The following is a 12,213-nucleotide window of genomic DNA, read 5'->3' as shown; positions in this document are numbered from 1 at the left end:
AGGGTGGCAGTGATGAACCAGATGGTGGCAGTGGTGAACCAGAGGGTGCTGTGATGAACCAGAGGGTGGCAGTGATGAACCAGAGGGTGACAGTTGTGAACCAGAGGGTGGCAGTGATGAACCAAAGGGTGGCAGTGGTGAACTAGAGGGTGGCAGTGATGAACCAGAGGGTGGCAGTGATGAACCAGAGGGCGGCACTGCTAAACTGCCCGGGAGCCCTGTGAGTGTGAGCCCCTGCGCTACTGAGCTGCCCAGGGTTTGTGAGCTCACGCGCTCTGAACTGACCCGGGGCCCAGTGGGTGTGAGCCCCCGTACTGCTGAACTGCCCCGGAGCCCTCGCAGTGTGAAAATCATTTGTGCTCAATTGCCTGGGAGCCCTCTGGGTGTGAGCACACATTGTGCTAAGTGTCTCCCTGCCCCCAGTACATATACCCATACAGCACAGCACCATTATGCTCTTGCACCATGAAGTCTGGTGCTTGGATGCTCCTGATCCGTGTAGGTGGTACCACCGTCTGGTGTAGTCAAAATGTAAAGTCATAACTTGCTACACAGCACCAATAAACACGTGTCCCCCCTGGCACCGGTATGTTCATGTACCAGGCATGGAGCACCCGCATGCCACTGCACCCTACTGCCCAGCGCCAGCATATGCCTGTACGGGGCAGTTTAGTATGAGATGGGACATTGTCCAGCAGCAGCAGCTGCATGCGCCTGAAACCACTGAGCAGGATCAGAATGGCTTTGTACCAGCACATGCAGCAGAGCTATCTTGGACATCTCAAGGATTCTGGGGTCCTGTGCCAAACGTATTTTTGCATCCATGGGTTTCCCGAAAGCCATCCCCGTGTAGCTCCTGTGACCAGGAGGCTGCTTTCTCCTCATCTGCTGCTCTGCTCGGTCTCTGACCCTTTATAAACAAGATGCATGTGAACTCGCCTGTTTGGCCCCATTCACCACACACTAGCGGTATGAAACGTCTTCCCGCCCATCCCCACTATATTGGCCAGCTCACTCAAGGGACCTCGGCGCCTTTTGGCGTGCTGGCAAAGTTACAGGCACACGTAGTCACATATTTGTGCAAATGGCACAAAAATCCTCGAGTTTGCGGGAAAATTCACGAACTCGCCCGCTTTTTTGCAATTTCGCACGAATTCGCGAACCACAAATTCACAAATTTCGCCCATATTAACTCTTCCAATCTCTCACTCTCACATATTCTCACTTATATACATCAATACTCACATATACTAGTTTAAAACATATGTAGTTACTCATAAAAATACTATTGAGACAGTCATTCACTCACTAACACACCCATACACACACTCATCCACCCATACAGTCCTGCACACATGCTGTCTTCAAAACACATACAGTGAATCAGTCATTCATGCATCTTTGCGCTAAGTAATACCCCCACACCAAACCATATAGACACTCATACTGATACTCAGAAAACCAACTAATAACGCTTATAGACACTCATGTAGCTACTCACCAACCTATGCAGCCACTTATACACAAAGTGAGACACTGATAGAGATATTTACATATTTAAAAACTACTCGCTAATACATGTATTCACTAAGATACACTTAATAGGTCAGTTATACAATCAATTTTACAACAAAAAACATCCATTTAGACACTTATTTACCCATTTATTCCTCCATCGACCTTTATATAGACATATATAAAAAATATTTATTTTTCAGAAAGACACACATTCACTGGATGATGTCATCAGTGATGTCATTTGAGATGTCATTAGTGATGTCACTGACCATGTCATGAGTGATGTAATATGTGACGTCATCAGCAGTGCATTGTGGGCAAGATATAGTTAGCTGAACTAACTATAACGGGGAATTTCAATGTTTTTGTATGAGTGAAATGTCCAGCTAACTATAACATGTGTGAAACCTATGGTTTTTTTCAGTGAATATATATATATATATATAATCAACCGCAATGGATCACACACCGCGGTTGATATATTACCTACTGGCGGTCGCCAGTAGGTATATATAGTTAGGATTTTTTCCCTATGGGATTTTTGAAAATTCTATGTCTAATAACTTTGGCGTTTGTGGACGGAATTGGCTGAAATTTTCTGGAAAATGGAACATTTTGTTTCTGAGCAGCCCCTGGAAATTTGGGGGGGGTTCGTCAAGGGGGGGCCGAGAAAAAAGGGGGGTCCCAAAACGTGTTTTTAACATTGAGTTTTCCATAGGGCGGTCTGTCGCACTTTTAGCCCGAACGGCTGAATGGATTTGCACGAAACTTGGCAAAATTGTAGAGACTGGTAGCCCGATGTGCCTTTTGTAGGTCTCAATATATGTGCTCCAGTGGATTTTGAGAAATTAACGTTTAAAAAAAGATATATATCTGTAAGCGCGCTCCAGGCAGCGCTCCGGTCCGCGGACCTTAAGCGTACCGGAACTTCGCGTAGCGAAGCTGATTGGTTATCCGGCGTCTGTAAACATTCCAAACAGTCCGGAGCGGCCGCCATCTTGTCTCTCGGTAGGATTGAGAGACAAAAGGAGGCCAAAACAAAGGTGGAAATAACCATAAGGGGGCATAGTAGATCCTCCCTGACCCCTTAGGTTTAATGTGGAGGCTTTAAAAGGGCCCCGCGGGGCAAAAAAACAAACATTTTTTTTTTGTTTTTTTGCGTGGGTAGCGCCCGGTCCGCGAACCGGGAAGCGTTCTGGGCAGCGTACTGCAATGAAAAATGAATGATAGACTTTTCAAATGCTGTATGTTAATTGATTGTTGGTTTTGTTGATTATTTTTTATTTTTTTTTATTTTTTAAGCATTTTTTATTGTGTTTCATAATTTATTAAACTTTCTAACATTTCATTGTCAGAAATTTCATAATTATCATGGAATATACATTGTAGTCTCTGAGGTTGTAAAATGTCCTCATTTGCAAGGAGGTTATCTACTGCTTGTACACATTGCAGTAGTTCTTGGTCCCAAGTTTCATCCATAAATTCAATCTCATTTGGATCAATGATTTCTGTGTTGGACTCTGGAAGGACAATTTCAAATGAAATTTTTTGTTCGCTTTCCATTTTCCCTGAAATTTGCATAAAAAAAATATATATTAGTAGAGGTAGGGCACTGTTGGGATTAATTTTAGATAGGCAGTTTTTAACAGTGAATTTATCTTTGGGCAGTGTATAGTATCAGAGTGGAAGTAGGAATATAAAAAATTGTATCTAAATTTATAAGTACTACAGAGGGATAGTATATAACTAACAGAAAAAGTTTACCATATTAACTTATAGTGCACAATATACTTCAGTTTTAAAAATAAAAACTTACCTTTAGAAAGAAGTTGAAGGAATTAGTGAAAATCCTATTGAAATGTACACCAAGAAGTAGTAGTCAAAATGGCTGTGTTTCCTTCTCTTCCTTTATATATATTCGGGTACATAACCAATCAAATGTCAGGTAAAAAAAGTAGAAAATGAAAGTAACATTTTAATTGGTTGTCAATTCCAACACTTCAGATGTGTTTTGTGAAGTAATTTACCTCACGGTATTTAGAGAGGTCTACAGGCTAAATGGCTAAATGGAATTCCAATCAAATTTGTGAAAATGGTAGGGATTGGTATGTAGTATGAGCTAATCTATATTTGGTGAAATTGTCTCAAGTGGCTTTTGTGTGAACTACTTTCCCACCTTTTTTGATGGTGCGCTTCCCAGGGAGCGACCCGGTACGCGAACCGTTGAGCGCCCCGGTTCGCGGACCTTAAGCGTTCCGGGAGTCCACCATTTTGTGTTTCGGTCGAATTAAGATACAAGATGGAGGGCAAATAATGTTCAGAATGGGTAGAAGGGGGCACGGTAGAGTTATCTTGACCCCCTAGGTTTTCTGAGGGTGGCTGAGGAGGCTTATATGTGCGAAAAAAAAACATTTTTAAAAAAAATTTCGCGAGGTTAGCTCCCGGTTCGCGTACCGGGTAGCGGCCCCGGTAGCGTATTTTGTTGAAAATTAGTGAAAAATGTTAGAGTTAAATAATAATTGTGAGTGATCAGATGTAGGGTAGCTCTGAGAAGAGCTTTTGGGTTTATGGTACATTTAGGTACTTATAAGTAGGTACCAATGCACATTCTTAAATTCAGAGTGAAAACTCTGTTGCCCTCATCTGAGAAGTGAACTCCATCTCCTCTGTAGATATCTTGCATGTAGTAACGCAAGTTATTGTTGTACAGGGAGCCCATTCCATGGTCTCTCATGTAAGCTGAAACAGATTTGTTTACATGCTTCCTCGACTTCTCAATTTGTGGACAAAATTGGTTTGACCACCTCCATTTCTGTCTTTGGCATATATTTGAATATACCAAGGCAGTCTGAGGAAAAAGTGCCATTAATTGCTCAAAGGTGTCCTTTAAAAGCATTTCCAGACCTACACCAGTCAAAGTGCCCAAGTCATTACCTCCACAGTGCACAATTAACAGGTCAGGTTTGGGCAAATGCATAAAGGTTTTCACCAATGGTATCAATTGGTGACATTTTAATCCTCTGTGGCCAAACCACTTAATTTCCACATCTTGTAAATTGAGGTTAGGTAAATTCCTGTTTTCAACGTACCTTTGAGCCCAGTGAATATAACTATGACCAACAATCCAGACAGAAAACATGGTGAGAGAAGGTTCTCCTGCAGTCAGATGAAGTGTGGCAATGAAATGGCAGTTGAAAAAATGAGAGTTTGAAATGAAAAAAACTGTGGAGTTTCTGTGTTCATGAAGCAGTAACAGTGATTGGTGGATTTTGATTGCTGAAAACAAAAAGTTAGGGTGCACGGATGTGTTCTTTGAAAGATGTATTTTGAGTGGTCAATAAAAAATCATTAAATGAAAGAATGCACTGGATATGCAGGTGCACTGAGAGTTCAGAGTTCAATTGCAACATTGTTGTGTGAACTTGCAAACAACAGAGTTCTTCCAGGAGGTGGTTTGCCATGCAGATAAAGCAGAAAGGGCAGAGGGGGGATGGGTTTTCATTTGAAAAAAGTGAGGGAAGACTTTTGATTGGGTGACATGAGAGATATGTGTGAAGAATTACAGCATTTCTGTGCTTTTCATAGCTGCAGACTCTGGAGTGCATACCTTTTGCTCTGCTGCAGACAAATTGGTGTGTTTCTGAGACTGTTTTCAAACTCAAAGTATTTGCTAAGGTGAGAAAATATTTCTTTACTTTAGATAGAGAATAGTGTGCTTTAAGGAGAAAATTATGATTTATGTGGCGCAAATTGCTTGTAAATATGCTCTCACATGTGTATGGAAAATTTTGATTTTGAATGTTTGTGTTACATAGCCATGTTAAAAGTGACCCAACCATGCTGGAAAGGCAATCAAAAAATGCTTTCATGTGTTTTATTGACATTTTAAGTCATTTTCCCATGTGCAGTGTTTAGAAATTATGATTTGAAAATCGTTTTTGGGGAAAAGGAATTGTTTTTAAAATCATGACAAGGAGATAATGGTGTATACTTCTTTATAAGGCTATTGACTGTCCCTGATGTTATTTTTCTCATTTTAGTGTAAGACCTTTCTCTGTGGCGCAAATTGCTTGTAAATATGCTCCCACATGTGCATGGAAAATTTAGAGTTTGAATGTTTGTGTTACATAGCCATGTTAAAAGTGACCCTACCATGCAGGGAAGCCAATCAAAAAACGCATTTATGTGTCTTAAGGACATTTTAAGTCATTTTCCCATGTGCAGTTTTTAAAAATTATGATTTGAAAATCGTTTTTGGGGAAAAGGAATTGTTTTTAAAATCATGACAAGGACATAATGGTGTATGCTTCTTTATAAGGCAATTGACTGTCCCTGATGTTATTTTTCTCATTTTAGTGTAAGACCTTTCTCTGTGGCGCAAATTGCTTGTAAATATGCTTCCACGTGTGCATGGAAAATTTTGATTTTGAATGTTTGTGTTACATAGCCATGTTAAAAGTGACCCAACCATGCTCGAAAGGCAATCAAAAAACGCTTTCATGTGTTTTAATGACATTTTAAGTCATTTTCCCATGTGCAGTGTTTAGAAATTATGATTTGAAAATCGTTTTTGGGGAAAAGGAATTGTTTTTAAAATCATGACAAGGACATAATGGTGTATGCTTCTTTATAAGGCAATTGACTGTCCCTGATGTTATTTTTCTCATTTTAGTGTAAGACCTTTCTCTGTGGCGCAAATTGCTTGTAAATATGCTCCCACATGTGCATGGAAAATTTAGATTTTGAATGTTTGTGTTACATAGCCATGTTAAAAGTGACCCTACCATGCAGGAAAGCCAATCAAAAAACGCTTTTATGTGTCTTAAGGACAATTTAAGTAATTTTCCCATGTGTAGTGTTTTGAAGTTATGATTTGAAAATCGTTGTTGAGGTAAAGGAATGTTGTTAAAATTTATGTGCGCCATATGCCCCCAAATTTCTTTTTCAGGGGTGCAGCAGGGTGTTCTTGAGATACCCCTGCACGCTTGAAAAAAATCCTATTTTGTGATGAGCTAATTGCTAATCACAAATTGCAACCTTCATTCCTATGAGCCTCCTAGCCCATGGAAATGAATGGTTAATTTGCAATTAGCAATTTGCTCATTGCAAATTAGGAATAGTAAAGAATTGCTATTTATTCCTTAAAATTTGGTATTTAGGAAATGCAAAATAGTTTGATGGTACATATGGTGGTTCATCTGTAACAAGATAAGAAGCTTAGGGATACATTTATGATGACTAGCGCAATAAAGTGCACATTACTTACTTCATTGGTAGGCCTTTACATGTATTATCTCCTCTGTATTCTTCATCAAGCGTAACTTTAATCTGCAATCCTGAGTAGGCCTCACCTTAAACAAACCTCTGGATAGGACACACTTTATTGTCATCCTGGATTAATCATTTAAAATGGTAGGGACAGATTTATGATAGGTGTATGCCTCTTTTGTGCCACTGTGCGTCACTTTTATGATGCAGCGGTGGTGCAAAAGATTTGCTATGAGGCGACAACATTACAAATTGATGCATTTAGGCAGATATGTCATGGTGTAAAAAAAAAGTACCACATAAAACCCAAGCAGCAGTGATGCAAAAGATGCACCATGCCGCAAGACAGGCCTCACTTGGGGCCATATGTATGAAGGTAATTAGCATTTGCAAAGATCAAAATTCTACGAATTTCGGCCTTTGTGAATGTTAATTAGACAAATGGTATGTATCAAACAAGTTTGATGCAAAATAAGGAGTAGCAAAATTTGCTATTCCTTATTTTGCAATTGCACTGAAGGATTTGAAAATTTTGTGACTACGTGAATGCAATGTATCAAACAAAAACTATGTAAAAAATGACATTAAGGATTTGGAAACTATTGTGGTAAATTGGTGGTAATTTGTGAATTCTTTTCAAAAAGCTTTTTTTAAAAAAAACAAAAGGTGCCATATGACGCCAACACATGCCCTTAGGGCATGTATGTGTGCCATATGCCCCCAAATTTCTTTTTCAGGGGTGCAGCAGGGTGTTCTTGAGACACCCCTGCACCCTTGGAAAAATTCCTAATTTGTGATGAGCAAATTGGTAATCGCAAATTAAACCTTCATTCCTATGAGCCTCCTAGCCCATGGAAATGAATGGGTAACTTGCAATTAGCAATTTGCTCATCGCAAATTAGGAATGGTAAAGAATCGCTATTTATTCCTTAAAATTCGCTATTTAAGAAATGTAAAATATTTTGATGATACATATGGCAGTTCATCTCTAACAAGATAAGAAGCTTAGGGATACATTTATGATGACTGGCGCATCACCAGGGATGTGACAGTCATCCTGCGCCGCTGTTCCGCCACCCATGGTGTGCTGCATTTACAATGCGGCGCAGCATGGGGCAAAAATGGCACAGATGCGTGACGCATATGTGCCGTAAAGGTGGCGCATTGCTGGAGTTGTATTGCAAGTGCGATGCAGCTCCAGCAAGGCTCAGGGGTGCCGCATCTCCACAATGCTGCGTCAAGACCTATGCCAGCTTCAAGCAGGCGCAGGGTTTTGACGCAGCTTTCTCCTATCTGATTGTAAATGCGGCACACCATGGGTGGCAGAGCAGTGGTGCACGTTAACTGGTGCATGCCTGGGGATGTGCCATTTAATATAAATCTGCCCCTTTACATTTAAGTATGTGCAGGGGACACAGAGTCGGTGAGGCTTATCCAAGGTTAAGAAGAGATGAGTCCTGTTCAGTGAATAATTAGACATAGGCTTCACCTGCTCAGCATTGCTGGACATGGCTAAATAATAGCTGCTAAATGTTAATCTTGTTAAACAATTTTACTATTATAATCTCTGAGATTTGTCTCTTACTCTGCAACATCTCATTGTTGTTATCTTTCTTTAAAGATAAAGACAACCTCAACATGAGCGACAATCTGCAATCAGTTGATTTTGACCTCATCATTGAACTTGTAATTGAAACATCAGTGGATGTTGATCCTTTGGATGATTTAAATCCTGAGGATGAAGAAGAGCGTGATGAGGATGCAGATTTGTCCGAACTATATGATATAGGATGGGAAGCTGACCTGCTTGAGCCTTTGGAAATATAAACATTTATTTTTAAATTTTATAATTAATAAAAAGTAAAAAGGTAAACCGTTTAATTTAAAAATAAAGACACCTTCAAAAACAGGTTATGTGTAGTGTCTTCAATAAAATATTAAAATATGTTCATAAAATTAGATCAGATTCACATATAAAATAGCATAGGTAACATAAATATAAATGTCATTTCTTTTCTGGTATTTTTGTATTGTAAGATTGCCAATGACTAAAAAATCTTCAAATTAAAATGTCAAGTAGTGTGTTAAGTTTTTGATCACTGTTACTGATTTACTGTTTGGTAATAATGTTTATTAACATTTTTTATTATATTTTTCCTCAGATTCAACTGCAGATCATTTCAAGATTTCACCATGCCTACAATACAAAGACAGATAAAGGCTGCAAAACGTCAAAGACAGCAGGTGAAAACAAAAACCCAGCAGTCCTCTAACAAAAAGATTTCTCAAGCCACGAAGAAAGCACCGGGTAAGAGCTCTAAATATTTCATAAGAAATATTTGTAATAAAAAAAATATTACTACAGAAAATGTTTCAGTCCATAACACGAGAAGGAAATCAAATGGAAAGAAAAGGACAATGAAAAATGTTACTGCTAGAGCAAGAGATAAATCTGTGCATGATAGTAGAAGGAAACAACAGTTTAGGGAGATTCGTAAACGAATGTTCCGCAACAGGATAATTGGCAATTTGTTAAAAAATATTAAGAAAGGTCAACAGAAACTAGTTTTTTATAAGAGAAAAAAAAAAGTTGAGAAAGTTATTGATCAGGCATTTGAAATTAAACGTAAGTTATTTATTTTGATAATCAATAGAATTAGGAAGCTAAACAAGGCAATTTTTGATTTCAAAAGAAATAGTAGATGGAAGAGAATAGTTAATCGTAGTAATTTTTGTGAAGTTTTTTCTGGAGAATGGATGCATAGTTCAAGCTGTGAGGCATTTTTTAATGAGGAGAGTTATTTCCAGGATAATGATTTGGTGCATGCAGTTGACACCAGTGGTCGTGCTTATGAAGTGAAAGATGGTTGTCCAGTTGAAAAAGAAAAACTTGTGACAACAGAGGCAGAAGAGGTGTTAGGTAATGAGGTTTTAGGAAGACGTGCTAAGGGTCCTGTGTACACCTGGAAGTGTAGTAGTATTTGCAGTGTGCGACAGGATTCCATCAATTTGCTTTGTGATTTTGTACGGTCATTTAACAAAAAAAGTTTGAAGCAGAAAATGATGTTGTTGCAAGAATTAGATCCTTGCAGAGTAAGAGAAGTGACAGGTTTGCATGGTCATTCACTGGCTTGTCTTTCCAGGAGAGTATGCCAGAGTGTTTTTCATCATTTCAGGATGCTAGCAGTGCATCATAACAAAGTGAGGAAATTAGTTAGAATGTTGTATTATGCTAACAGTCCAGCAATTATGCTGAAACAATTATGCGCTGCTCTTTTGCATGGTTCTGAAATAGATGTGAAGAATATGTGTGAAGAAATTGAGTTTTGTTACTTTGGAAGTAAAGAGGAGAATGTTGAAATTGAGCAAGAAGTAGAGGGTCATGTGGAAGATAGTGTACAGGTTTCCAGTACAGATAATTTCCAGAGGGAAATTGCGACGTTTGAGGTGAAATCAAGTGAGAGGCCTAATTTCACTTGTGTGTGTTGTCGACGCACTTATTATAAGAATCAGACTAAGTTAGTGGATTTATATGCAAAAAGTGAAAGGGAAAATAATAGTGAATGGAAGGATTTTGCAACATACTTGATGGTAGAAAATTGTTTTGATTTGGGATTGGATCAACGTGTGTGTACTTATTGTTGTAACAAATTAAAACAAAACCAGATGCCTGCTAGAGCAGTTCATAATAATCTGGAATTGGTTGAGATTCCTTCTGAATTGAAGGACTTAAATACTTATGAATCTATTTTGATTCAAAGTATCCATCCCTTTCAGGCTATTGTAAGAATGGAGCCAAAGACAGGGAAATTGCCTCCATCAGATTTACAGAGAGGATTAAAGGGAAGAGTTGTTTATTTGCCTCTAGATTTCAAGAAAAACATTAACACAATTGGAGTAGAAAAAGTGGAAGAGGAACCTCTGGTTATCTTAGTTAATGGGGTTCCGACAAAGAATAAGAAAATATGGCAAGATTTAGTAGATGTTAGGAAAGTTAAAAAGGCAACATTGTATTTGAAAAAAAATAATAAATACTATAAGAATGTATATGTTGCAGAAGAGGAAGTAAGTGAGGAAGAGGATAGCGATTTGTGTGCTGGTCAAATTGAGAAAGTAGAACCCTCTACTAGTGAAGAAATATATGAACATTATAGTGTTCATCCTTTGCATTCCAAGGAAGTCATGGGGAATGCTATTGAGTTGTTTCAAATGAAACAAGCCAAAGGGAGTCCCATTAGTGTTTGGGAGGAAAGTTTGGAAGCTCGGTGTTTCCCACAGCTTTTTCCAACAGGTCAGGGAGGAAGATATGATGAGCGACCTCATCAAATTCCTGCTTCTGAATACCGGACTTTGCGATTGTATGCAGGAGATGCTAGGTTTCGACAATGCATTCCTTATTTGTTTCATCTCCTGTTTGAAAGCGATCTGTCTGGACTGTCATATGCAGTGAACCACATCTTGAAAAGTGGTATACACATGCAAAACATCTCGGCAAGTGACTTTATGGATAAAGTCAATGTCCAAGATAGTATTTTGGATTCTCACCTGATTAATCTCATGGCGTGTCAGCGTGGTGCTAATGAGTACTGGTACCGTCGTCATGGTGATTTAAAATGTATGCTGAGGAACTTAGGTACTCCCACATGGTTCCTCACTCTGAGCTGTGCCGAGTATGGCTGGGAAGACTTACTTGAATTTCTACGAGAGGCAAATGCTAACGTAGATAACATCGAATTCAAGACACCCGGAGAACTGTGCTCTTTGGATCCAGTCAATGTATGTAGGTACTTCAATCATAGATTTGAAGCTATGATGTCTTTCATCATGAATAAGAAGAATCCACCTCTTGGAGAGGTGTTGGATTTCTTCTGGAGAAAGGAGTACCAAGCAAGAGGTGCTCCTCATATACATATGTTGCTGTGGATCAAGGATGCACCTAAATTTGGAACGGATCCAGAAGACTCAGTGATGAGTTTCATCCAACAGTATTCTACGTGTGCTGTTCCAAACGCAAAGGAGAAGAAAAGCCTAAGAGAAAAAGTTCTGCGTTTCCAAAGCCATCGATGTGGAAAGTACTGCCGTCGTAAATTCTGAAACAAAGACAAGTTCTACACTAAATGTTGTTTCGGCTTTCCACGACCGGTGATTTCTAAAGGAAGAGTAAACAGTTTGATGTCTTCGTTGCGACACAATGTCATGAAGAAATCACCTAAAAACACTTACAATTTGAAGAGGAACGAAGAGTCCAAGTACATCAACGACTACAACCCGGTGATTTTGTCCATGTGGAATGCTAACATGGATATACAGTTTGTGGCTGATAACTGTATGGCTGTGGCGCGGTATGTGACGTCTTACATCACCAAAAAAGAGAAGACAGAATTGAAGGATATGTGGGAGGACATTTCCCATGAAAAGAGCCTCAGC

Source organism: Lissotriton helveticus, chromosome 8 (assembly GCF_964261635.1).
Source record: "Lissotriton helveticus chromosome 8, aLisHel1.1, whole genome shotgun sequence".
NCBI classification, from domain to species: Eukaryota; Metazoa; Chordata; class Amphibia; order Caudata; family Salamandridae; genus Lissotriton; species Lissotriton helveticus.
Note: the sequence above shows the minus strand (reverse complement) of the source record.